The 5,905-nt window shown below is 42.6% G+C and overlaps 1 protein-coding gene across 1 annotated transcript in view; it reads left to right on the forward strand.

Moving 5' to 3' along the window:
* Nucleotides 1-5,905, forward strand: part of CALD1 (caldesmon 1) — a gene marked incomplete at its 3' end in the record, with an annotated part of 117,968 nt that overhangs the window by 17,503 nt on the left and 94,560 nt on the right. The window lies entirely within an intron of this gene.

The following is a 5,905-nucleotide window of genomic DNA, read 5'->3' on the forward strand; positions in this document are numbered from 1 at the left end:
TTTCCTCCATCACCTTTGTTAGCCTTTCTTTGCAACAGACATTTCTATTTGTAGGATATGGCTTTTTAGTACTGATGTCAGTTACATCTAGTGGCCAGCACTGAACCTGGGGCCTGGTTGTGCTTTAGCCTTCTGCAAATGCACAGTGAGAAGAATTTGCAGTTGGTGGGGATAGTAGAAGAGGCACAGAATTGACTAAGGCTCAGTCCCTAAGACCAAAAAGTAAATCAGAGGTAGAACCAAGCAGGAGTATCCCCAGTTGCTGGGTTAACCCCGAATACTAGGCGCTGGGCCGTGATATCTGTTGACCTCCTTCTTCTTCACTGTGTTATTCGAGTTCTCCTGGAAACCCTGAAGCTGTTTCTCTTCGCACTGTTCCTGCCTCCAGCTGCTCGGGATGAGGGAGGGAGGAAAGGAGGAAGGGAGAGGCTAGGAACTGGTCGTGGTTTCTTTCATGAAGAAACCTGGTATTGTCATTTTTACTACTCTAGCCCTTTTCCGTGCTTCCTGTGGGTCCTAAAATTTCTACCAGCTCCCACAGAACTGGGGTTCTACAACAGTGTAGGATGGGTCTGTGCTGGCACCCCACTTCAGTCACCAGTGTGAGAGTCTTGCTGGGCTAAGGAAGGGGAGATACCTGGTGCACTGTGCATGCAGATGTGTTTAGCTAGGTAAAGAAAGGAAATTTAGCAGAAAACCTCTTGTCACAAGGAAACCGAAGGCCAAATTCCCTTGCTCCCTTTCAGGTGAATGAAGCTATGTTCTGCCCTCACTCTTTAATGAAGAAGAGGCCAAACTGCTGAGAGGAGTACGGGCAAGAGCCCTGATCCATGCTCTCTTGCATGGGCAGCCGTCACAGCTTGCCTTGGGCGTTCACAACACTGGAGCAGTGAATGATCCCATGTTAAGGGAACAGATATGGCTTTCAGCCTTTTTGGGCCTGAAGGTCACCAAGAGGAGATCTGCAATTATTTCATTGTACCGGGAGGGAAGCAAGATGGCATGTGCTTGCACAATGCTGTCACCAGCTGTGGCCAGCGTAGGACCCCATGCTATACACAGCCGTGCTATATTAGGGAATATGCTCTGTCTTGAAGTTTCTTGGCTCAATTACGTTGAAGCTGATGCAGAGGCTCAGCATAAACATTACATTCTGGGAGTTCATTCAGTGTAATGGGAAGGTGACTGGCAGGTCTTGAAAGACAGACGTTTCTGTTTGTTAAAGACCTGAGTAGCAGTTTGCATTTTCACTTGCTTGTTACCAGTCTAGCTCATCTGTTTTTAAGCCCTCTTGGGTGTTGAGTTGTCTCTGAAATCAGTGCTGGGAATAGGGTGAGGAGAGTATTAAATCTGAGCCAGAGCAAGAGGTTATTTTGCTCTCCATACTGGAATTATACACATATGTGGTTGTGTGTGTATTTCTACCTAGCCAATTTACTGTTTGCTTTCAAAGAGCATGTTCCCATTAATTGCTATTAAAATATTTTGTCATGTATTTACAATTCCTGTGCACTCCTCTGATTTTCCACCTTGATGAAAACTGAAAAAAGGCAAAATTTTAAACTCTTTCATGGGATGAGCCATAAAGAGGAGTGGGATTTGCATGCATGTATTTTGTACCAGGAGGGATTAAATGTGGCTGTCCTCGAAGGAAGCACTTTTTAGCAAGACAATGAAAAACTCAACAAATTTTAGCAATAAACCATAGTCAACTGAAGATCAAAGGCATTATGTGAAGTGCAGAAATGAAAAGGAGAGAGAGAGACTGGTACTGCCTTTGAAATAAAGAGTATTTTTATGGGCACATGGTATTTGCAGGGCACAGACTTCTCTATGATTCTGATTCAAGTAATGTGATAATGCTGGTAAATGTTGTAGGCAAGTTATTTCATCTGACTTTTTTTAGTCTGTCTTAGCATGTCTTCAGGAAGACCATAGGGTTCATCAGACATCCCATGATCTCAAGGTTCAGTCTCAGAATCAAAAGAGATAGGGACCCTGAGAAGACCTTTGTATATGGTACTGTGGAAAATCTGATGTCCTGAGCAAGAATTCCCTTCAGTAGTTTGTGAGAGCTATTAAAAAACAAACAAACAAAAAAAAGCAAGGTCAAAGTTCAGTTGTGAACAGGTTAAAAAGGTGCTGAGGGTCTTGTTTTGAGGTAGAAATAATTTTTGTGTCCCTTTTTCCATTATTTTTAGCCCTTTCACAGTGTAAGAGTAGCCCATAGTCCAACAACTTGCATGTGTGTGTGGATGTTAGGGGAATGGAACAGGTCAAATAATTTGACAGCTACTTCTGTTTGCTAAATATATATATGTATTTCTGCTTCTTTAAAATTTATTGATGACTTCTGGTTAAATTAGGTGAAAAACATACCTGGAAATAATTCCGAGAAAAAATTGAGATATCAAAACATTTTCCATTATACTTTGAAAAATAAAATTTTTATATTTAAAATAAAACAAAAGAACTTTTTCTTTTATTTTTTAAGGTTGAATGAAACATTACTTTTGCTTTGAAATGGTTTTCTTAGGGACCATTTTCCTCTTTTCAGAAAAATTAAACTCTTTTGGTCTAACACCAAATTATTAAAAATCTGTAACAGGAAAAAAAAAAAGGATGCAATCAGAGAGTGAAAAAAAATTTCTTTGCACATCTGGTAAGGTCACACAGAGAGACATTTTCACATTTGGTTCTGAAGGCAGGCTCTAGAGTGGAGCTGAGTGGAGTGTAATATTTTGGCCCAGGATGTTTTTACTCATGAACAATTTTCATTTAAAAAAAAAGCATCAAATGTGCATGTTCCTGAAAATGATTTGTAGAAGATTCTTCAAATGTTGTTACCTTCGTCTATAAGCAAAGTGATTTTCAAATCTTCTGAGAGGCAAGGCCACTCTGAAAAAAACAGATTTAATACTCTCTTTTTGTAGAAATAAATATTTTTAGAGAGATTGATGAAGTTATTGTCTAGTAGTTTTCAGAGGCTGAAATATAACAAATAATTTGGGGGAAGATAGTGAACAGCACTGAACAGTTCACTACTTCAAGTGGACCTTCTAGCTGATGACTCGTTTTCTTGCAATGATATGGCTTTGCTAACTAAAGGTCGTATTGTTGACCTGACCTCTATTTCCCAAGTGCCTTCCTCATTTTTGAAAAAGGGAGTTGGCCTGCAAGTCATCTGAATGACATGAAGTTCCTGGCCCTCAGTCCTTTGAGATCACAGAATCACTAAGGTTGGAAAGGACCTTCAAGATCATCAAGTCCAACCATTAATCCAGCGCCACCATGTCCCCTAAACCATGTCTTGAAGCGCCACATCCACACGTTTTTTGAACACTTCCAGAGATGGCAACTCCACCATACCCCGGCCAGCCTGTTCCAATGCTTGACCACCCTCTCAGTGAAGAAATTTTTCCTAATATGCAATCTAAATCTCCCCTGGAACAACTTGAGGACATTTCCTCTTGTCCTATTGCTGGTTACTTGGGAGAAGAGACCAACACCCACCTCACCACAATCCCCTCTCAGGGAGTTGTAGAGAGCGATGAGGTCTCCCCTCAGCCTCCTCTTCTCCAGACTAAACAACCCCAGTTCCCTCAGCCGCTCCTCATAAGACTTGTGCTCCAGCCCTCTCCCCAGCTCCGTTGCCCTCCTCTGGACACGCTCCAGCACCTCAACATCCTTCTTGTCGTGAGGGGCCCAACACTGAACACAGTACTCAAGGTGCGGCCTCACCAGTGCCGAGTACAGGGGCATAATCATTTCCCTACTGTACTCTCACAAACCCTAGGTATCCTCTCAAGACGTCCATCCATCTGTTTTTCATTGAACAACAGAAAAGCACCCTGTAGATGGAGAAAAGTTATTGCATCAGGGAACTTCTCCTGACTGCTGTGCAATCTCCCCTGTGCTCCTGGGAAGCAAAGAGGGGAGGAAGAACAGAAATAGTTCTGTGTGGTTGTTGTTGTTATCCTCCTCAGCTTCCTCTTCATGAGGAAGAGAGCTTGAGCTTTTGGAGATGAGAGATGGTGCTGAGGACTATGTAGGAAGGGAAGGGGTGGAGGTGTTGGCTGGGACATTTGGAGGAGGGCCGGGGGAGATTTGGGTGCCCAGAGTCTGGAGCGGGGGGGAGGGAAGGAGTGTACCTTAGGAGAGGTGGAGAAAGGGAAGTACCTGGCTGGCTAAGAAGTGATGAAGGTGAAAATAAATTTGCTTTGGGGAGATAGAGTGGGGGAAAAAAAAAATTTGTGATTCTCAGTTCTAGCACACAAGTTGTCAGCCTGACAGTCAGCTCTTTATATTTTAAATTCCTGATGGTGACTCTACTCCACAGACTAAATGCTGCTGCCTGGTGCAGTCTTAGTTCCTGCGGACAGAGTCATCTGCCCTCTGTGCAGAGAAACCCAGCACGCTGCTTCGGACTTGCTCTCTGCAGCGTACCGTTCTTCCTTTGATCCTCGTCTCCCAGCTGGGAGGAACCACATCAGCCCTGCAACTCACGGGCCCTCTAGGAAAGGAACTGAGGAAGGGTTTAGCTGCACACGTAGGCTGAGGTGAAAATACTTCTCGGGAGAAAACGGCAGATTTGTTGTTCTGTATTCTTCAGGTGGTAAGAGAAAACAAATGCAAGATTTGAAAAAAAAGTCTTGTTACAACTTGCTTTTTATATATACTGTCTAATTGTGCATTAAAAAAAAAAAAAGCAGCGGCAATGGTAAAGTCAGTATCAGATTTGCAAAATTAACATTCCCTTTGAACCTCCAGAAAACAACCCCAGCCAGCCAAACAACAACAGCAACAACAAAATATTAAATCCCCCGATCCAAGAAAAAATCAGAAAGCAAAACACCCCCAGGAAAAGTAAACTAATAAAATAACCTTCACAAAATCCCTGCCCACAGCAGCATTTTAATCCAAAAAAGAGGGTAGAAAAAGCCATGGATTCCCTTAAGTTATGAGAAGATTTGCTATTGCCGGTGATTTTACGGGGAGGGCGCTTGGACGCTGCCCTGGCGGGCAGGAATATAAAGCCGCGAGACAGATCTACATCTGCAAACAGAGCACTTCAAATAATTTACAAATGCACCTTGGCTTTGTTTCCTTTTAAATTGCAAACAGTTCATAAGCCACTTTTGAATTTTAGTCTGCATCTGCATTCTGATTTTCTCTGCGGCGTAAATGGCCAGTCTTGTTAAAACGTTTTTTTTTTTTTTTTTTTTTAATGTGCGAGACGCGGAGGGGGAAATGCTCTGAGCGCAGCGCCCAGGCTAGGATTGCAAAGGAAGCTGAGGCCTCCAGCCCTGCACAGGAAGCAATCTTAGAGCAGGCCTTAAATGCCAGATTCCAGGCAGAGTTTAACTAACCACTGACAGCTCTGTAAACAAAGCAGGGACAAAAAGAGAACAGCTTTCCCTTTTCTGGTAGTCATTTTTGGTTTGGGGGCTGCAGGGGAATTCTGTAATACTCGGCTTGATGGGATATAAACCAAGGCTGGGAAGGCTTTGTATATGAAGAACTGTAAAGGGGAAACTATTTCATGGACTAAATCATAAAGAAGAAGGTAGGGCATGAGGAAAACGCGTGGATTAAACTAAAAAAAAAAAAATTGCTACTTTTGGTTCTTTGAGCAGGATTTATACACAGCTTGGCTCCTCCTGGGTGGTATTTAAAAGCTGTGGCTTATTTTCCTTTTCTCTTCTGTCCTCTTTTCCTTTTCTCTTCTTTCCCTTTTCTCTTCTTTTCTTCTTCTCCCTTTTTTTGAAAGGGGGGGTGGACGGACAGATGGGGACTAACTTTTGCAGAACTTTTAATTATCTGTGCAACTAAAGAAAATAAGAAATCTCTTGTGTAGCGTTTTTACTGCTTCCAGTAAAAATTGGAAGCTTAAAGTTAAAATCCT

This window comes from Phaethon lepturus, unplaced genomic scaffold (assembly GCF_000687285.1).
Source record: "Phaethon lepturus isolate BGI_N335 unplaced genomic scaffold, ASM68728v1 scaffold19164, whole genome shotgun sequence".
NCBI classification, from domain to species: Eukaryota; Metazoa; Chordata; class Aves; order Phaethontiformes; family Phaethontidae; genus Phaethon; species Phaethon lepturus.